The 22,733-nt window shown below is 38.2% G+C and overlaps 1 long non-coding RNA gene across 6 annotated transcripts in view; it reads left to right on the plus strand.

Moving 5' to 3' along the window:
* LOC112586455 overlaps positions 1-22,733 on the plus strand; it is a 196,324-nt gene that overhangs the window by 167,812 nt on the left and 5,779 nt on the right. The window contains exons 2-5 of one of the 6 annotated variants that reach the window (XR_006641305.1): positions 12,455-12,579; positions 13,718-13,800; positions 20,004-20,085; positions 21,110-21,262. This is a non-coding gene — a long non-coding RNA (uncharacterized LOC112586455). The remainder of the gene's footprint in view (positions 1-12,454; positions 12,580-13,717; positions 13,801-20,003; positions 20,086-21,109; positions 21,263-22,733) is intronic. The other 5 variants (XR_006641304.1, XR_006552673.2, XR_006552674.2 and 2 more) reach the window with 5 other exon arrangements.

The raw sequence follows: 22,733 nt of genomic DNA on the forward strand, positions 1-22,733 counted from the left end.
AATGTGAGTGGTATCTATTTCCACTCTATCAGTATTTCTGGGCAAGGAGGATGATGTTGTACAGGGGATTTGGGCCAATTTGAGGGCAAAAATATCTTGGTCCCAGGGAAACTAGGCATGCTGTATAAGAGTCACAAAATTCATGATAGATTGCTCTGTGCAATTGCTCTTAAGGATTCCATGTCCTATTTTAAATCTTTGAAATGAAACTTTATGCCACGGGGTCGTCAATGAGAGGAAAGGGTAAAGGAAAAATATAAAATAAGGCTGAAGCAAGACAGCACATCTGTTACAGTATGAATGGCTCTTACAAATTCTCTTCCTTTCACTCAGAAACGTCTTATTGTTAACTGTTTTATTTGGGTGGGGTATACATTATTTATGGGGTTTAGAGTAGAAGGCCACCATGTTTTATCTTTTTCTGGTTTTTATGTTTGAAAAAACAATGCTAAGTTGTGGTTGTGTCAAGATAACTTTAAGTGAAAAATACATTTTTAAATTTCTTTAATTAAACATGATCAAAGGCACTCTTAAAGCATTTGAATGAGCATTTTGCTAGTTATATGGCACTGTCTATATTCTTTTAACATGGCTATTGGCTCAATGAACCTGTTGTTGGTTCAGTAGTTCCTTCTGCTATGAACGACCAAAATTTTCCACTCTTTGAAACTTAGTGTTTTACTATATACAGATGAAACACACCTGTTTCTGATATACAACCACTTTCAATTTTTGTTAACTGAAAAAATTCATGAAATGGAAAAAATCTGTGTACCCCTTTCTGGTGTAAAATATAATTTGGAGGTTCATGTTGTTGATTAAAAAACAGGGAGCACCTACTGTGCGCAGAAGGCACTGTGGGATTAATTCAACAAATCTGAACATGTTTATGGAGCGCTCACTCTGGGCTGAGCCCTCTTGCACGATCTGAAAGGTGGGTTATGAAAACAAAACAAAGCAAAAATACAGAGACAAACACCAGTAACAAGCATGGAAGGAAGGGGGATAGAGTGTGCTGGGTGGTAGGCTGACTTTTAAATAGGATGACCAGAGCACTTGGTATTGGGGAAACAAGATTATAATGGGAAAAGGTGCAGAAAGATTGGGAAGAAAATGAAGGTGCAGACAATATAGTTCGTTGTGGAAGATCTTTCCTAACAGAGGGAGCAACAAGGGCCTTGAAGTGGAGGAACACTGAACACTTGAAGAAGAGGCCAGTGATGCCATAGCTGAACACCTGGAGTGGGAAGAAGCATAGATGAGTTCATAGAGGTAACAGGGAGCCAAATTATAGTAGGTCTTGAAAGCCATTGAAAAGGCTTTGTTTTTACCATGAGCAAGATGGGAGCCTTTGGAGGGGTTGAATAAGAGAAAGTATTATCTAAGTTTTTTAAAAATTACTTATTTCAATTAATTTTTATTGGAGTATAGTTGCTTTATAATGTTGTTAGTTTCTGCTGCTGCTGCTAAGTCGCCTCAGTCGTGTCCGACTCTGTGCGACCCCATAGAGGGCAGCCCACTAGGCTCCTCTGTCCCTGGGATTCTCCAGGCAAGAACACAGGAGTGGGTTGCCGTTTCCTTCTCCAATGCATGAAAGTGAAAAGTGAAAGTGAAGTCGCAAAGTCGTGCTCGACTCTTAGCGACCCCATGGACTGGAGCCTACCAGTCTCCTCCATCCATGGGATTTTCCAGGCAAGAGTACTGGAGTGGGGTGCCATTGCCTTATCCAGCAAAGTAAATCATCTATACACATATGCCCTCTTTTTTAATTTCCTTCTCCTTTAGGTCACTATACAGCACTGAGTAGAGTTCCCTGAGCTCTACAGTGGGTTCTCATTAGGTATCTGTTTTATACATAGTATCAGTATTGCATATATGTCAATCCCAATCTCCCAATTCCTCCCACCACCCCCCTTCACTTTGGCATCCATACATTTGTTCTCCACATCTGTGTCTCTATTTCTGCTTTGCAAGTAAGATCATCTGTATCATTTTTCTAGATTCCACATATATGCATTAATATACATATTTGTTTTTCTCTTTCTGACTGAGTTCTTATTTGCTTCGCTCCATATAACACTCTCTAGGTCCATCCATGTCTCTGCTGCTGCTGCTGCTGCTAAGTCGCTTCAGTCGTGTCCGACTCTGTGCAACCCCATAGACGGCAGCTCACCAGGCCACACTGTCCCTGGGATTCTCCAGGCAAGAACACTGGAGTGGGTTGCCATTTCCTCCTCCAATGCATGAAAGTGAAAAGTGAAAGTGAAGTCGCTCAGTCGTGTCCAACTCTTAGCAACCCCATGGACTGCAGCCTACCAGGCTCCTCCGTCCATGGGATTTTCCAGGCAAGAGTACTGTAGTGGGGTGCCATTGCCTTCTCCATGTCTCTAGGCCCACCCAATTTTGTTCCTATTGGAACAAAGAGGCTGAGTGATATTCTATTATATATGTAATACATCTTTATCCATTCCTGTGTTGATGGACATTTAGGTCGCTTCCTTGTCCTGGCTGTTGTATGCAGTGCTTCAGTGAACACTGGGGTGCATGCATTTTTTTTGAATTATGGTTTTCTTCAGGTCTATGCTCAGTAGTGGGATAGTGGAGTCATATGTAGTTCTGTTTTAGTTTTTTGAGGAACCTCCATACTGTTTCTTTATAGTAGCTATACCAATTTGCATTCCAGTCAACATTGTAGGATGGTTCCCTTTTCGCCACATCTTTTCCAGCATTTGTTGCTTGTAGATGTTTTTGATGATGGCCATTCTGACCACTGTGAGGCGATACCTCATTATAGTTTTTATTTGTATTTCTCTCACTGACTTGACGGATGTGAGTTTGAGTGCACTCCGGGAGTTGGTAATGGACAGGGAGGCCTGGCGTGCTGCAGTTCATGGGGTCTCAAAGAGTCGGACACGACTGAGCGACTGATCTGATCTGATCTGATCTAAATAGTGATGTTAAGCATCTTTTCATGTGGTGTTGGCCATCTGTATGCCTTCCTTGGAGAAATGCCTATATAAGTCTCCTGCCCATTTTTTGACTGAGGTTTTTTTTTATATATATTGAGTTGCAGGAGCTATTTGTATATTTTGGAGATCAATCCTTTGTCAGCAAATATTTTCTCCCATTCTGAGGGTTGTCTTTTCATCTTGTTTATGGTTTCTTTAGCTGTGCAATACCTTTTAATTATTCCTAAATCAGTATAGTTGCCCTGTTGCATACACATGCGCACACAGTAGTATGTGTATGTAGAGACAGAGAAACCAGTCAGCAAGCCACGGAGTATACCAGATGAGAGATAATTATGGCTTGGATCAGGGCCATAGACATGAAATGCCTAGAAGTAGATTCTGGCTATATATTTGAGATTTGCAGGATTTACTGAAAGATTGTATGCATAAATTAAGTGAGAGATGAATCAGTGATTCTAAAATGTCAGTTGCCATTATTACAGAAGAGAAGGTAGGAGGTAAAGCAAGTTTTGAGGGATGGCAATGGGGGCAGGGATTGGGATTTCTGTTTTGGACACATTTCACGGGAGATGCCAAGTGAGGAGGCAAAGTGCAGATGACTCAGCATGCAGATGGTGAGAACCATCAGGAGCTGAGGTCAAGGTCCAGGCTGGACACACATATTTGGGAGTCATCAGCATTGAGATGATATTTAAAGCTGTAAAATTCCATAAAATCATCTTGGGAGTGAATGGATATTGATCAAGTACCAAAATGAAGCTTTACTAAATAGTGAAGAATCCAGACTGATAAGCTAGAACCCAAAGAGAAGGAGGGAACGAGACACCACAAAGAAATGGCCAGTGAGCGAGGAGGAAAATTGAGAAAGCATGAGGTCCTAGAAGTCAAGTGGTGAAAAAAACAATGGAATGAGGATTATAGAAACAATTCTTAACCTTATAAAGAAGATACAATGATATAAAAGTATTCCAAATTTAGTAAAGTGGTAAGTGCTACAGAAGATCTGTATTTCTGGCTTCTACAGTCACTTACAAAAGGGATTCCTGACCCTCAGTTCATGAGAGGCCTGCATGGAGTGGGCAGCATTTATACCCAATGTTGAGGGATGTGTAGAAATTTGATTGGTAGAAGTGGAGGAATATAAGACAGTTATATCAGAGGGAACCTTTTACTAAGAAGCTCAGAGAAGGGAAAGGATGAGGTATATTTGAGGAACAGCAAGTAGTCAAGCTGGCCTGGGGTGGAGAATGTCCAGACCACTCGCTGCACACATCTAGGGCAGGTCGCCAGGGGCTGAGAAAGATGCTCAGATTTTGTTATGTGGTTTTTGTTTCTTTACCAGCTCTTCAAAGCAATGGGTATAAGAAGTCTTAATCCTGAACCTTTCTTTTCAATCCTTTCTCCCAATCTCTCACCTACCAAATCTTGTATTCTCATCTGTAAATATAGTAACAGTCATGCACAACCTCTATGTGTTTAGCAACTGTGGAGTTCTTGTTCTAAGGTAACTCTGGTAGGAGGAAAAGAGAGTAACATGTGCAAAAATAATCACTGTACTAGGAGTTGCTTCTGTGTTCCAATTCTGAAGTTGGAGGAAAAGGGTAGAGAGAGAAATAAGAATAAGATAAGGCTCATTCTTTGAACAGTTGCACAAATTTCTGAGGTCAGTTTGCCTTAATAGCTGGAAAATAGAAAATCCATGCTATATATTTGGAATTTGGCCCAGCACAATCTGACCTGTGCCCCAGTGCCATGGAGACGAGAAAGTTGTGTTGCCAGCATCCAGATACAAAATTCCTTAAAAATAACAGTCGTCACCTCTGGGGCCTGATCAACTCATGGCACTGAAGAAAAAGAAACATGAGGAGGAATCACATGAGATTTTCTTCTCAGTAACAGACAGGAAATATATTAACAGATTCCATGCCTCAAAAAAATGAACATGGTAAATTTTCTTATAGATATTTTCATGTGAATTTTAATTTTAGGGTCAATTTCATGAGTTTTTCCCCCCTCATCTTTGTATTCCCAGTGGCTTAGTGGGATGAACTGAATCAGAGGACCTATTATCCATTTCAAACTCAGTCACCAGTTTAAGCCCCCTGGTCTCTTTGCACTTCATGGGTCTTATTTGCAAAATTAAGGGAGGGGACACTGGTATAGAAGAAAATGGGAAAGTCATCCTAAATCTGTAGGATTTGGAGTCATACAGATTTGGTAGCTATAGGATGCTGTGCAAACTACTGAGTGTCTCAATTTCAGTTGGTGAAACACAGATTGGAAAGAATAACAGCTCTCACCCAGTGCTGTGATGAGGATTAAAAGAATTCATGTACAGAAAACTTCTGGCACATAGTAGATCCTCGAATAAATACGCATTTCCTTCCTTCTCTTAATTTGAGCATTTTAATTCCAATATAATGTCAAGCACTTATTTTGCAGAATATTTTTTGAAAGAAATTACAGAGTTTACCACTATTTGTTGTTTTGAATTTTTGAGAAACGGCACCCGCAGCCTCTACGTTTAGGGTGAAAAATAAAGAATTTGCCGGGAGCGTGTACTACATGAACAGTGAGGAGAAAACTGGTATTCCCCTCGGGAGATTTAAGATTATTTGGGGAAAAAAGAGGAAGGAAGGAAAGGAGGAAGGAAGTTAGTTGATAAATAGTTTTAAAGTCTATAAATTTAAAATAAACCAAGTAAGAGAAAGAAGAGTATTTGTTCCACTGTCCTTCCCATTAAGATGTAGGTTAGGTACTGTGGCTGGCATGACACAAACATCTATCTTCTTCCTAAAATGGAAAAACAAATTTTATGAAAATGAGTGAGTTAACAGCAGGAATGTCAGCTCAGTCAATGACTCAATGCTCTATGTAAAAGGAAGTGTATACTTTACTACTTTTGCCTTTCTATATTTTTCTGTTTTTTTTTTTTAATTTTATTTTATTTTTAAACTTTACAAATTGTATTAGTTTTGCCAAATATCAAAATGAATCCGCCACACGTATACATGTGTTCCCCATCCTGAACCTTCCTCTCTCCTCCCTCCCCATACCATCCCTCTGGGTCTTTTCAGTTAGCAATTAGTCTAATTTGCAGCTGCTTTTATAAAACCAAAGCTTCCCTCCTACAAATGAAAATGTTCAAGTCCTTCGATCTCTAGTATCATACGGTTTGTTATTTCAGACATGTAAAACACCCAGAGCACGAAGAAAACCCAATGAATGGCCACCATCCCTCAGCGCCATCCATTACTCAGCCGTTTCAGTTTTGTCATACAGTATGAAATATAAATGGAGAAAGAGAGGAAGGGAGACAAAGCAGTAATTTACGCCTGTCTAGAAAGTTTGGCACTGCAGCCCCAAGTACAGGGAGCCATTTACAGGAGAAAAAGCGTAACCAGAGACTATGGAAGTGTGGAAGGTGAGATCATCCACCAGCAGCGATCTTTCAAATTCATAGACACTTGTGGATTCATGAGGTGAGAATGAGCAGTGCAGAGGACTGTGAAATTCATTTCCAGTGTTTGACTTTGTTAACACACATTCTCAAGCTGTCTTTGTTATGAGATAGCGCTCAACTTCTTAGTGAAAAAAAATCCGTATAGAAAATATCCCCATTAATTGGAAATAATAATAGTGTCAAACATAAAAAAGACCACAGGACTATTTATGTAACTCTGAAGTATTATTTAAAAGAGAAATATATATATTTATAAATACATATAAAATATATAATATATATTCTTTTAAATAATTATATATTTTATATATTATATAATTCTATAGTTCCTATATATAATTGTGTGTGTGTGTGCATATATATATATTTATTTAGGAGAAGCTTGCACTAATCATCTTTTTTTTTTAAAAAATCTTTACCTGAATTTTTAAATGATTAATTTGAATTAACTAATTGTAATTTATTTGAATGTATTTGTCTTTATTAAGAATAATCAAAACTTGTCTTGAAATATCTTTTAACTAAACTTTTTTCCAAGGCAGAAATAAATCTATCAGTGATTTAATAGGACAAGAAAAGTAATTTATGAACTGAAGCAATGATCTGTTACCTTTCTTACATCTCTCTCACAAAGCCTCGCATAGATATTATGTCAATTTCAAAATCAGAAGAAGGAAATGCCTAATATATATTAGTAGTTTCTCTAGAAACTGGCAAATCAAAATCTAGGAATGAAACAATGAGAGTGTGAAAGTGTTAGGAGGTGAGAGAGGGAAGAAGAGGTAGCATCAATTATAGCTTTTGGGGTCTGAGTGTGTACCAGAAAAATTAAAATAACATGTGTCAGTAAAGTGTCATTTGTTCTGAAGGACTTGTCTGACAATTCAGAAATTTTTAAAGTTGTTCCTCTTACTTCTGGTGTCTGCTCCTCAGTGGGTGAGGTTGGTCCAGAGATTTGTGCCATTATCCCCTTGCTAGGGAGTCTGATTCGGAGAAGGCAATGACAATCCACTCCAGTGTTCTTGCTTGGAGAATCCCAGGGACGGAGGAGCCTGGTGAGCTGCCGTCTATGGGGTCGCACAGAGTCGGACACGACTGACGCGACTTAGCAGCAGCAGCAGCAGGGAGTCTGACTGGTGTGGTGCTGACCAGAGCCTACCATCGTGTAGCGCAGGGTCTGCTTTGCTCTGTGGGTGTCAGTGCGCCTGTCAGGGGTGGGGCCTGCTCCCTAGGTGTTGGAGGAGAGGCCTCCAGGCCTGGTGCTTAGCTGTGTCTGTGATCTGCAGCAAGGTAGGCAGGATTGCAGCACTCCCCTGGGGAGAACAGCCACTGAGTAGTCCTCCCCTGGAGCTGCTCACCTGTGAGTGTGCTCTGCTGGGTCCCCATCACCCGTTGTGCCAGCTCACCAAGTGCGCTGTAAACATGCGGCCTTACGACTACACATGATTAATCCATGTGATTAAATTAGGGGTAAGATGAGGAACATCTGAAAGGATAAGCAAGGACTTTAGCTGTCTAATCCAGAGCTTTTCAAATATTAAAGTGCACAAGTCACTTGGGATCTCATTAAAATACAGACTGCGAATCAATTTGGGGTGGGACTCAAGATTCTGTCTTTCTCCTAAGCTCCCAGGCCTTGCCAATGCTGCTGGTCTGTGAAGCACACTTTAGCAAAGCCTCAGATCATGACACAGGAAGAAAGTTTATCAGAGAAATTGCATCTAGAGAAGTCTGAATATCACATGATCTTTCTTAGCACCCTTATTCCCACTCAGTTCTTTGCAGTGAAATCTACTCTAAAAAACATAAATAAAAGTAACATATTCAACTAAACACAATATGATATTTTTACTAAGGCAAATAAATGCATTATTTAGCTCAGTTCTCAAAAGAGCCTGTGAACTAAATGCTTTTATTGGGTTGGCCAAAAAATTCATTCAGGTTTTTCCATAACCTGAATGGAGAAATCTGAATGACATTTTTGGCCAACTCATTATTATTTTGACTTTACAGAAAAAGAAACAGCCTTGGGGAATTTAATTAAGGCAAAACCACATATGCAGAATTTAGAAACAGTTCTGAATTTGGCAAATCTTCACTCCAGAGCCTAAATATTCTAGTCAGTTTTACTACAATTGTCAAATTATGCTATTGCATTCTTAGTTATTTTGCAAACAAAGCACTAGACAAAAGAGACAGTAGGGATACAAAGATGTAGGAACTTTGGGATATACCATCTTCATTGACAGCTTCTAGAACAGGAGGGGCACAGGAATAAATTACTCTTGACATTAGCAATCTTACATGTGTGGTGAATAGAAGCAGCATTGATGCAATAGATCATCTCTTTCAAGACCTAGAATGAATGCAAGAACACAGTAAAATACTGGATTCAGCTCCGTAAGCTAAAGAATGGACAAATAGATTCTAGATAAGGACATGCTGGAGCCTCCACAGCCCTGAACATATGGGATAACCCTTAAAGCTCCACGTCTGAAAAAATAGCCCTTAGATTTTAGAATCCCTAAAGGACTTTTACAATATGAAGGATTTACTATATGAAGGGTATACTATTAAACATTTTATGCATTCTGTTATTTTTAAAGAGTATAATCCTTCCCCTAAGGTGTGCTGGCCCCAGGGTCTTTGAACAAGTCTAGACAAGAATTAACCAGGAGCCATCATTTTCATTATGTTATAATTATGTTTGCTTATTTCACACTGTTTAATATACTCCCTCCTGTTAAACTACAGCAAAGGCCTTTAGCACCTGTTGCTTATTTCTGCCAGACTGAAAGTATTCCTTTCTCTTTATTATTCGTGTGCAAGGATAAGATGGAACTTGCCAAGAGTTGTCATTCTTGAATGCACCTGCCAAGTGTCAGATACTTTAATAGCTGAAATGCTTATAGCATATGCTGTGGTTGCTGCAGCTACCAACTTCCAGTGCCCAGAATTTCACAAGAGATGGAATACATGCAGGATGACAGATTCATTCCTTGATACACACGTATGTGACTATGTGCCCATGGGTATACACCACACTTATATAACACATCCCCAGGTCAGCTTTGGAGGAGAATATATCTTAAAGTAATTTACTACCTTACATCTTAAACTTTAAAAAAAAAAAAAAAGAATAAATCCCTTGGACTATACTTACTTATTTGTTGGCAGTTGCTCGACCAGACTGGCATCAGCCTGAGTACTAAAAAAATAAAATAAAATAAGGTAGCACCCCACATCCTTTTTTGGTAAGTTCTTTTCTGGTGATGCCTAATACATTCTCCACTCTTCTGTTAGGTCTTCAGTCCATCCAGATAAAAGCGAGGACTGCACAGCTGCAGTGATTGAGGGGCGGGGCTGGAATAGATGTCTTATCCTCCATACTGAGGTCCCAGTGGGGTGAAGACGGAAAGGAATGCATCCTTGTTCCAATTTACTGTCTCCTGCCAGTTCTGTCAGATCTTCTCAGAGGTGCCCAGTGGAAGGGAGAGAGGGTAGAAACGGTTTTCCAGAATGCTGACATGGGACTAAAGCCAGGAAAGATGGAGTGATGATGGTTCTGCGTTCCTTGCTTTACCACATTCCCAAGGACGAGTGAGGCCTTCCAGGCTTTTGTTCAGTTTCCCAGGAGCCCTGTGTTTCATGTTTACTCCCCTGCCCATGAGTATGTATATGTATATATAGCTGGCAGAACATTAGCCTCCCTCTCCTTGACGGATATTAAAAAAAAAATCTATGTAACATACAAGAAAACAACTCTGCAGCAGGAAGCAGTCTTATTTTATGAACACCCTTCTTCAGGTAACATCAAGATAGTACAGTTTAGACAATTAATTTTCCCTTTAGAAACACTAGAGTGCAATATTCCTGGACCTCTTTCCCTCTCTTTCTCCCTCTTTTGCTTTCACTGTACCTCTCTTTCATGTATGAAATTACCACTCAGAGCTCAAGCTGCTTGATAATTAAAGAATAAATTAGACATCTCAAGGTCTTTAATATTTGAATAAACATGAGTTTAGTTCATGAATAGCAAGCTTTCACAAACCAAGTAGTCAAGAACCTTGTTGGCATAGCACCTGAATGGAACCAAGGGCTCTTTCTCAGAGGTAGAATTTCCCATATAAGTAAGTCTACAAACCTCTTCACTGATAATTCATTATACCTTCTGGAAAGGGCTGTCTTGCTGTGTAGGGCTATAGTCAAGCAATTTTTATTTTCCTAAGTTAACTTATACCCTGGTAAGTAATCCTTCTTGGATGTGAGTCAGTCACAAGGAGGATTTTTCTCAGAGGTTCCTGGCACATTTAATTTATAATTGATGCCACCGATGACATAAAAACAGAAGTGCATTATACTTAAGGACAAAAAAGATTCTTCAGGTATACTCAGAGTGAGCTCATTTTTGCCAGCAAAGGAATAGAGCACCTGCAGGTAAGTGGTCTATGTTCCCACGGCTGTGCTACCTGTTAATAATAGTAGTATTGGATCATTACCTAGGAAAACAACCCTAGGAAAAAAGTCAAAGCTCATGGCTTTCAGCAGACTCAGAAAAACACATAGGAAGCAGAGTTCTAAACTCTGCCTTTCAGAGCCTAGGCTGCTGATCAAAGAATTCCAAAGAGAATTCTGTGCGCTGTCACTGATAAAATTTAAAAGGAGATTAGAGACCTGTTTCCAGCCGGAATAATTTGAAAGCTCTGACATGTACCATTATACTGTTTGATGAACATTTCCAGAAGAATAAGATGTCTGTTTTGACCTGTGCAGTGTAAAAAAACACGTCAAAGAGAAGGACAGAGGATTATTTTTATACAGATACCAGAAAGCTGCCCTCCTTATTAAGAAAGTATGGCAGGCTGAATTTTTGTCTTTAGTTTCCTTTGTAATTTGAAAGTCCTCCCAGATAAAACTTTGCGGTATACAACTTGGTTTTGACATCCTGGCTTTTTGCCTCTAACTGTTTATAAGTCATGCAAGGAAGTCATCTATCTTGACCAATATGGCTTAGACATATTTTCCATGTTAATTACACATGTTTGGACTGACATTGCAGTGATACAATTTCATTGTTTAAAACAACAGAGTGGATGGCTCTTCAACTCAACAAGTATAGGTAAAAATTCTTCCTAGGGTAGATGTAACAAGTCTGGAAATTATATAGGCATAGGCACTAGTGGCTGAAACCCCAGAGACTAAGAAGCTGGTAATTCTGCAATGATCCCTTGTTTCAATTAAAAGCATGTTGGAAAACTATGACATAGTTATCGAAAAAATTACAATTATAATAATATATGTGTTAGACACTCCCACAAGATTGGTATCCTGAAAATAATCAGCAGTTGAAAAGGAAGCAGAAGCATTTTAACTCTGACCCAATGGAACTATTCACATTTTGGCTGTGTTTTTGAGCAGGACCTCCACATTTTTTTACACTCACCAGAACACCAGCAGTTAACCCCGTAATGGCCAACTGCTAGTTATTACCCTACATTTGGTCCGCAGCTGCATGGCTCTGCTCACTTTATTGTCGTTTCAGCCCTCAGCCCATTAGATGCCTGGTGACCGCTTGCATGCAGAGGGGCCTTTGGTTAACTGAATCCCCATCAGGATCACAGCTGTTGTAAAATATGCGGTGACAAAAATATCCATGTGCAATGCATGGCAGATAAATCTACAAGCCAATTTAAGCAAAACCTGAAAAACAAATGAGGGGACTAGTCAAACGCTCTGGCTTCTGAACATTACAAACTACATTTCCTTTATTTGGGGGGAATATGTTTCGTAAAATGCCAGCATTCCCCTCTCAGTGTAACAGATGACTGGGGCTAAATTTCAAAGTAATAGGCCCAGTTAAGCAAAAAATATACTTTTCACCTTCCTTCACTCAGCAGTGAGAGAATGAATGTCATGTTCAATTATCCAAACAGATTCCTGACTTTGGCATAATGCTCACATCAGCATTAGGTATTTATTCACAGTGTGCCTCCACTCAAACACCAAACCCGTGTTTCAGTTTCTTTCAGTCTGGACGCCTAGCACGGTGGTTGCATATGTGCAAGCATGTCCTTCCACAGCTGCTGGCAACAGCTGAGCTTCCAAGCCCGGCCCATCACACAGCGCCCTGAGAGCAGCCCGCAGGTAACTCTGGTGGCTGTTACAGTGTCAACCCATTGTCCAGTTGTGACACCGAGAGACTGTGCTCATTCTGCTTCATATTGCTACCTGCAAGCATTTAAAAATAGGAAGAGGACAAGGAAATAAACTACCCCACAAACAGGATGAAATAGTTTCTCGATTGTTATCACTGAATGTCACTCCTTTGTCATTTTGTCAAAAGTGAAAATCAGGTAGCAAACGTGACCTGAGACTCCCTTAGGTCTAACTAAATTTAAATTCACAAGGTGGGAGTTGTTTCTGGTTCTAACTAATCTAAAATTTGGTTTGTACCTGCATGTGTTGATTGAATGAACTCTCCCACATGTATTCTGTCCATTCACTCAATTGTTGAGATGTTCCTTAACAGACTTTTCTCCTCCATTAACTTATTCTGACATGTTGTAAGTACCCACTATGTGCCAGGCACTGGGGATGAAATATTAATGAGTCACAGCTCCTGCATGCAAAGAATCTAGGATTCAGAGGCATAGAATCTCTCAAATGTAGGAGAGGGAAGATTCTTTTTATTCCCTTTCCACCCATGGACAGAGGAGCCTGGTGGGCTACAGTCCATGGGGTTGCAAAGAGTCAGACGCGACTGAGTGACTGAGCACAGCACACATGAATCCTCCAGTTCTCTGCTGCCATAAATTATACAAATGAGAGGGAAAAGCACCATTAGTTACTAAATACTGTTAGCTGTTTCCCCAACTTGGTTAGGTAGGAGAGAACTCATGGTTATATTACCTATGCACTGATGGCCTGTTGATTTCTTAGTAATGGTCATTGGGTAAAAAGATTTTTTTAAAACTTAAAACTAAAAATTATCAGTTAGATACCTGGAGCACAGCCAATGTTTTATGTGCAGGGAGTTAAAAAATACAGTGTGATTTATACATTCTATCTTTAAGGAATAGACCTTGTCAGGTCAAACAAGGTTATGACAAATAATTTAAAAATATAATAGAATGGATTACAATTCACTTATCTGTATATCTATGTATGATGGGAAGAAGTATGCATATGAAACCTCCTGGTTTTTAGCATTGTCAAAATAAACTTAATAGTTTAGATTCTCATAATCTCACATCATGTTGCTCTATTTCTTGCTGTTTTTCAGAGGCTCCCCTTCACCCATAAGATAAAGCACTGGAAGGGCTGTGTGGAATCCACAGGTGGGTGCAGCTCTGCTACATGAAGCGGGTAAGCTTACCAAAGATTTGATCGAAGTCAGTGAATTCCAAGCCTGCTTTGCTCTATTTCTCCTTTGCGAAAGTGTGTGAAAGTGTTAGTCACTCAACCTAGTCACTCAGTCGTGTCCGACTCTTTGCGACCCTATGGACTGTAGCCCCCAAAGCTCCTCTGTCCATGGAATTCTGCAGGCAAGAACACTGGAATGGGTGGCCATTCGTTTCTCCAGGGGATCTTCCCAGGGATCAAACCCACATCTCCTGCATTACAGGTAGATTCTTTACTGCCTGAGCCACCAAGGAAGCTCATTCTCTCCTTTGGGCCCATATTTTTCTCCCCATATTTCAGCTTTCTTCTTGTGTCTCCTCTCTGTTGGTTAATGTTATGCTGTTATTTGAAGGCAGGTCATGGTTCATAAAATACAGGTTTTCTCTAAAGTTAACAAAAATAACTTTATGGATTTGAATGTGAACTTCTATCAGAACAAGAAGACTGATAAGATACATCCCTTTACACTAAATATATAAACTTGGAGCCAAGGGCTAGGGATTTCCCCTGCCTCTAGTGAAATCAGTTCAGTTCAGTTCAGTCGCTCAGTCATGTCCGACTCTTTGCGACCCCATGAATCACAGCACACCAGCCCTCCCTGTCCATCACCAACTCCTGGAGTTTACTCAAACTCATGTCCATCGTGTCGGTGATGCCATCCAGCCATCTCATCCTCTGTTGTTCCCTTCTCCTCCTGCCCCCAATCCCTCCCAGCATCAGAGTCTTTTCCAATGAGTCAACTCTTTGCATGAGGTGGCCAAAGTACTGGAGTTTCAGCTTCAGCATCAGTCCTTCCAAAGAACACCCAGGGCTGATCTCCTTCAGAATGGACTGGTTGGATCTCCTTGCAGTCCAAGGGACTCTCAAGAGTCTTCTCCAACACCACAGTTCAAAAGCATACATTCTTCAGTGCTCAGCTTTCTTCCCAGTGAAATAAGAAAGTATAATAGTAAACACTTTCTGAACTTGTTTCAAGTTTTTAAGAAAATTACAATAGCTCATTTCTTATACTTATCATAATAAAGGAGAAATGAATATGTGGCATTCAGTTAGTCCAAAAATTACTTATTGTTGTATGCTTGTGTGTGTATATATCCTAATAGCATATATACATGTATTACTATATACAGACATATATGTATATATGCTATTAGATATTTTAAGTACAAAGGAAAATGAGATACTCTTATACATAAAGTTACTTCTAATCACAGGAGAAGTAGAAAATGAGCCAAGAGCTTAATCATGATACAGAAAGGTTATAAGCAGAAGGAAAAGTATCATAAAATATATATATTGGAGAAGGGAATGGCAACCCACTCCAGTATTCTTGCCTGGAGAATTCCATGGACAGAGGAGCTTGGTGGGCTATAGTCCATGGGGTCACAAAGAGTCGGACACATCTGCGTGACTCACACAAACACACACACACACATATATATGTATATATAAGGATGAGCACCTGGCCCATACCAGATAAGCTCTCAAGAGGCAAGTAAACTAACCCTTAAAAGCTAAATTTAAGAAATCAAAGAAAAAGGCATATCATAGACTCTTACTTCCAAGGAAATAGTTTATGAAAAGAACAGATGCATAAAACATGTTGAATTTTAAGGAACCACAAATTACTCAAAACAAAATGCAAGAGATGGAGAGACAGAAGAGACTGGACAAGAGAGCTAGAACTGATCAAGAGGGCTTTAGATACCAGGTTAGTAGGGTCTGGGATTCATTAGGTGATGAAGATGCATTAAGAAATTTATGAAAAAGATCATGATGAGCTAATAAGGGCCTATGCTAAGCACTATTTGCCATGAGCAGGAAAAAGAAACATACTGAATATGTTCAGGAAATAAAATTGATAGGATTTCACAGAGAAAATATACAGGAAAAGCTGGTATTAAATGTGACTTTCAAGTTTTGTCTTGAGTTATTAGCTTGTTGATAGATTTTACTACTTGAAATAAGAAATGGAAAAGGGAATCTGATCAAGAGCACAGGTGGAAGCTTAAGGCTTAAATGGTAATAAGAAATAACATATCTAAAAACTACTGAGGCGATAAGAAAAAGTAAAAATATAAATGAGTTTGTCTACTCATCAATTTTCTCTCAAGTTAAATAGAGTTTTGGAGTCTGTCGGACAACATCTAAAAGAAAGTTAAATTGAATCTGAAAGTCAACCCTTTTAACTGAAGAAATAATCCATATTCTAAGAAAGAATGATAACTAAGAAAAGTATTTTCTAAGAGTTCTAACTACAGCATTTTTTTGTTTTAGAAAACATTACATCTGTACCATTACCTGAAACTAGATTGTTTTTAAGTAACATATAAGCTTTGCATTCCACTTAAAAATGAAAATACTATGCAAAAAAGTCTTATAAAGTAAATATTGGAAATTATACATTTTATGAGCTATTATCCAACCTTTAACTACAAAGAAAATTTATAGGCCTGCCATTTATATGAGAGGGAGAGATGAAATGGTAATAATATGAGAGAGAGACAGAGAAATAATATGAGAAAATATCTATACACATTTAATAAAAATGAAAGTTAAAATAACTTGACATCATTGTTTATCAGTTGGCAAAGTTGAACAAATGTAGGAAAACAAGCACTTTTAAATACGCTCAATGGATATAAAGAGATTTCTTATGTAGCAGTTTAAAAATATAGATTAAAACCTTTAAATTTTACACACCCTTTTTATGAAGCATGTTATTTATAAATTGAGTATATTCAAGAATTAAGCTGTATACATATATATATGTATACACACACACACACATATAGATAGATCAATCCCTGTTATGTATTAAAATGAATACATAACATTTGTGGTGGTTTTAATCAGTGTTTTTTATATTTTAAAGAAAACATCTGATATTCAAAAATAAAAAATGAAAATTGTAAGATTTCTCAAAAGGACTTATGAAGGGTATTTTAGTCATACCCCACAGAACTTCTAAAAATCCTCTTCCTCCATTTATCTTCCCTAAAATCCTCACTACAGTTGGGTAGGTTCTCCCACTGTCTCTGATTCTCTATTAATATTCTCCAAAACCTTTTAATATAATTAAGCACTGGTCATTTCTTCTCTGTCACCTCTTTTCTCCATCTTTTCAGATCAACTTTTTTCTTGTCTTGCATGTGTCTTCCTCAAGTGAATTAATATAGCCTCTTAGACTTAAACAGTGCTCTCATTCATCCATTTCCTGGATCAACACAGCCAAAACAAAGTAGCTTTCCTCTTTGGAAGGGAAAAGAGAAGGCTTTAGAAGAGGGACAGCTGAAAATATGTATATGTTAATTTTTGAAAATATGTCATAGAGAATTTATCATATTTGTTCTGCTTATTACTGAAAATATTTGACATTCTAATTAACAACAGTTGATTGGTTACATTAATTATGCTAAATTCATTCAACAGAATTTGATGACACAGCTTTCAAATTGTTGTGCGTGTATAGGTACGTATGAAGTATATTTAATGACAATGATATTCATATATTAAATTTAAAATCACTAATTTAAATTAGTTTCTGTAGTTAATCTCTCCATTTTTTATTACTGGCTATGTTGAGATATCAAACTATTTCAGTGACTGAGTGAGTGAAGTTGCTCAGTCGTGTCCGACTCTTTGCGACCCCGTGGACTGTAGCCCACCAGGCTCCTCCGTCCATGGGATTCTCCAGGCAGGATTACTGGAGTGGGTTGCCATTTCCTTCTCTAGGGGATCTTCCTGACCCAGGGATCGAACCCAGGTCTCCTGCATTGCAGGCAGACGCTTTAACCTCTGAGCCACTTGTGATTTTCTTTTGTCCTATGTTTTCTAAATATTTTACAACAAACATTGGTGATAAGATTAAAACAGTGATTTGTAAAAGTGGAAGTCTTTACTGCTCTAAATAACATGTTAAACTCAGAGAAATGAAAATGTGTCTAATTTCACCCAAATTGAATTTTTTTCAAAAGCCTCTAATTGACACTCATTTGTTATCATGTATGCCAGTAGTTCTAAAAATGGATAGATGTGAGTTATTTTTAGGACTAAATTAAAAAACACAGAACAGTTTCCAACTATATTACCTTGCTAGGGCTGCCATAACAAAATATTAATACCTCACATAGGTATCTTAAATAGCATAACTTTATTCTCACTGTTCTGCAGGCTGGAAGTGCAAGATCCAGGTGCTGGCAGGGTTCATGTCTTCTGAGGACTCACTCCTGGGCTTGCAGATGGCTGCCTTCTTGCTATGTTCTCACATGGCCTTTCCTCTGTTCACGTGCATTCCTGTAATCTCTTGCTTTTCTCATAAAGACACTAGTCCTATTGATCCAAGATGACCTCATTTAACCTTGAAAAAGTAAAGTGAAACTGTTAGTTGCTCAGTTATGCCTGACTCTCTGCAACCCCATGGACTGTAGCCTGTCAGGCTCCTCTATCCATGGAATTCCTAATTACTGCTTTAAAGGCCACATCTCCAAATTTAGTTATAGGAACTTAGGGCTCCAACATATGAATTTTGAAAGGAATATAATTCAGACCATAATGCCAACTAAAATATACTCTATCAGTTAAAATAAAATTCAACTTAAATTCCAGAAGGTGGATATGAAGATAATAATAGAAAGATACAATTTATACAGTAGCACTACTGTATATTTTAGTATATTCCAATTCTTTGAAATGCATTGTGTACAAAGTAATTCTGTTAACTAAGAAATATAATTAATGAAAAAGTCCCTTTTTCAGTAATGCTAAAACTAGAACGAGTCTGAATGTATTTTCTCTACTTTTAATCTAGCTGTGCTGTTACAAGGTGTCACGTATACAACTGTGCTAACAGATATAGTCATCTAGAATGCATAGCTGGAAAGGAAATCCTCTACTCCAGGGAGTGCCTTAAAAAAAAATAGGAGGCCTACTCATTAGTTGTCCTTTGTTTTCTACTTTGGGTTACATCAAACTGACCAAAATTCCTATTTATTACTAGTCCATTAAAACAAAAGCAAAGTTTAGACAGAGAGCATTAATCAATTCATATTTCCATAAGCACAAAGATTACGTCAGCCAATAAATCACTCAACCAGCTGTGTCTTTTTTAAAAAGGATTTGTAAATAATCAGTTTGACTGAAATTAATTGCATTTTTTTCTTCCCCCAATCCCTCACACATACAACAGTGTGAAAGTATCTGGAGACAAAGAGTAAGCTGAGATTCTGTCATAAATAAGATAACCAATTTGGCTTATACGCCAAGTAATCCATGGTGAGATCACTGAGTCCTTAGGTATAGAGCAACAGCAAAATGTAGTACTAAGAAATGCGATCACAAAATTTTCCAAGGGGCATAGTTTTTCAATGTGTAAAATGTCATCCATATACGAGGACTTTTTTCTTTTGTGAAAGCACCATGATAATGATTTCATTTACCCAATTATATTTCATAAACTTTTATCAGATAATTTACCTAAATGATTTCTGACTATACACTTGTCTGAAATGTGGGTTTTGAGGATTGGCTACATGAAATAGAAGTCATCTCATGCCCTGAGGCTTCTACTTCATTCATCCAGTACAAACATCAACATGGCAAAAATCCATGTCTAGAAACTTCCTAAAGAATGAAGTGTCTTTCCTCTTTAGAAAGTAGCAACATGAAAGATGACTGAGAATGGTAAGTACTCAAAACCATACCTTACAGTGTTAACTAGTCACCCTGCTTTACTTTAGATCTTCAGACTTTATTCACCTAACAGCTGAAAGTTTATACCCTTTTACCAAGCTCTTCCCACTTCCTCCAGCCTTTGGCTACTCCTTTTCAATTCTCTATTTGTATGAGTTTTACTGTTTTGTTTTTTAATTCCATATATATATATATGATACCTTACAGAGCAGTATTTGTCTCTGCTTGGCTCTTTCACTTAGCATAAAACCTAAAGGTCCATCCATATAGTCACACATATCATCATGATCTCCGTTTTTCTCATGGCTGAATAGTATTCATAGGAGTGAGTATGTGTGTGATTCTTGAATATGATGTCCTGCATTTCCATTTTGCCTTGGGCCCTGAAAAATTAGGTAGCAAATCCTAAGAATATATTATCCTGAGGATCCCATATCAATTCAAACTCTTCTCTGAACATTAACTTCTTACCTTAGGTCCTGATGATACTGTTTCCCTTGTCTGACACAAGAGGATGTATTTTTCTATTATACCCGAAGTAGCACGGACCCAAAGAAGGTAAGGCATTGGTTGTGTATCACTCCCCTCCCATTTGCAGCTTGCACCACCAGACTAAACCACCCACTACATCTCCTTCTTAGTCTCATATTTTGACCCAGTTACTCCCTTAAATTTACTCTTGACTCATTCTCTTCTCCAGTTTGGTTCATGCCATCATTTTTGGTAACTGTAGGAGGCCTATGGATGAACTATTTCCTCTGCCTGTCAGAGCCCTTCCTTACCTTCAGTCACCTGCTCCTCCACCCCTCCCAGCCAGTGATGCTGGTTGCATCAGCAGTAACTCACCATACCTGAAAGCTTAAAATCAGTCCCTCCCTTCTCCGGCTGCCACCTGCGTTCATTCAGCTTTCAGTCTCAGGTACTCATTTTGCAAGAATTCTTCATCTTCAATAAAACATCAAACCATTGACTTTACTTTTCACTCTTCCAACCTACATATGTTTCCTTTTCCCCCTTTAACCAGGCTTTTAATCCATGTTTCCTAGTTGAAATAATTCCCTTTTAAGTATTTTACCTTCTTTGCCTCCTTTTTTTCTCCAGCGTCTTCCCCTTGAAAACCGTAAACACTGGCTGAAAGCATCTTAAAACTTTTTTCATGCCAGCATCTGAGAAGCTAAATGTAATTGTAGATTAACAACTAGGAGGAATAAAACCACTTCACATTTGTGCTAAAATTTTTATACAGATATTGACAGAGAGGTCTAGTGTGCCACAGCCCATGGGGTCACAAAGAGTTAGTCAGGACTTAGCGACTGAACAACAACAAAAACATACAGATATTTAACATTTCATACAGATATTTAAAACTTTAACCATGAAAGCTGGGATAATTCTAGTTTTAAACTAGAGAATTCTTCTGTAAAATACATACACTCATTTCTTTTTAAAATGTTTAAATTGTTTCCTACCTCTTTGAGAATAGCAACCAAACATCTTCCAGGGCTTATAACAGTGCTTCTCTATCAACCTATGGGGAGGAGAGTTTGTTTTAGTTTATGCTTTTGTTCCTATTCTATTTCAGCATGGACTGAGACAAGGTCCTACTGCCTATGGTTGGAAGCAATCTGCAATGTGAGATGCACTATCCAAGTTCACACTCACCTGAACTGAGTCCAGTCTAGTGATCAAGGGCTGGAGTCTCTGCAATTTGAAGCTGTTACAAAGGTTTTAAATTGTAAGTACTTTAGTCTATTCGCTACCAGAAGTGGTTTAACCCAGACTGTTACTAGTGGCAGTCTACAAGTCCCTGTCTTTCTGACCTTAATCCACACAAACCCATCCACTTGTCTCCAACACAGCAGGCGGCTGGCTTCCTTTCTGCCCTTCAGATGAACTATCAGGCCTCTGGACTCAGAAAATTCTTTGTCCAGTTCTCCACAATAAAGCTTATTGTTATCCTTCAGGTCTCAGCTCAGATACTGTCCTCAGAGAGGCTCTCCCAAAGGCCCCCTCTCAATCAGTCGTCTCCAATTATTCCCTGAATCATAATACAGCTTATTCCCTTTATAGTATATTCTAGAATGTTAACATATTCTTAAATTTTTGTTTTTTAATGCATTGTAAATTCTGAAATTAACTGGATTAGTATAAGAAGTAATCATCCTTTGCTTGGCAAATCTACCCTTTCTAATGAAACCAGAATTAATAAACAGGTATGCATAATCTTTTTGGTAAAAACACATAAAAACACACACTTTTTTTTTTAATGGACTCATTCTCTACATATTACTCTGTGGAATAATTTTTCACCTAAGAATATATTTTAGACATTTCTAAAGTCTAGAGACCAACACTTAAACTTAACTGTTTTAAGAAACAATTAAGCAAGTATATACATAACTCAGGTAGGGAGAGCTAAGTAAATGAGATTTTTGGTTATGTTTTTAATCTGCAAGGTTTGTCATTGTTTGTTTGCTTCGCTACTTCTCTGTTCCCTTTCTTCACCTTCATCAATTCACCCTCCCCCATGAGGATTCTTTTTAAAAGTTCAGTGCCTGCCATTTTTTATAGTGTGTGTTGTGTGTTGTTCTGGTCTCTGTAGTGTTGTGTTCTGGTTGCTTCTCTGCATCTTGCTTTTCTCACTCAACGACTTGTTGTCATAATTACTCCAAGACAAATGGCATAGGTCTTACTCATGGTTTCTAATTGCTTCTCAATAGCCCATAGTGTGACTGTATCATACTTTTTTCTCAGTTGAAGGCCATTCATTCTTTCCGATTTTTGCCTCTTAAAAAAAAAAAAGTGAACATTCTCATATGTATATTTTTATACCGTGGTGTTTTTATTTCTGAAGAATGTGGTTGCTTCTAGGCTGTGGTTATGTACATTTTTAAAGACATTGTTAAAAATTGTTCTCCAAAAAGATGGGGATAATTTATCATTCCAGTAGCAAAGAATGTATCATTTCCTTTATACTGACCAGCAATAGGTTTACTGAAATTTAAAAATTTTGTCAGTTGGTGATGGTAAAGTGATACATATTACATTGTTATTTTAAGTACAGGAAACTTGAGTTTACTCATTTGTGAATTCCCTATTCATATCCTTGATGTAATTTTCTATTGAGTAGCTTGTCCTTTTCTTTACAATTTGTAAGGATTCCTCCTATATTATAGACATTAAACATTCATCATCATTGTGTTGCA

Source organism: Bubalus bubalis, chromosome 8 (genome assembly GCF_019923935.1).
Source record: "Bubalus bubalis isolate 160015118507 breed Murrah chromosome 8, NDDB_SH_1, whole genome shotgun sequence".
In the NCBI taxonomy this organism is placed as follows: domain Eukaryota; kingdom Metazoa; phylum Chordata; class Mammalia; order Artiodactyla; family Bovidae; genus Bubalus; species Bubalus bubalis.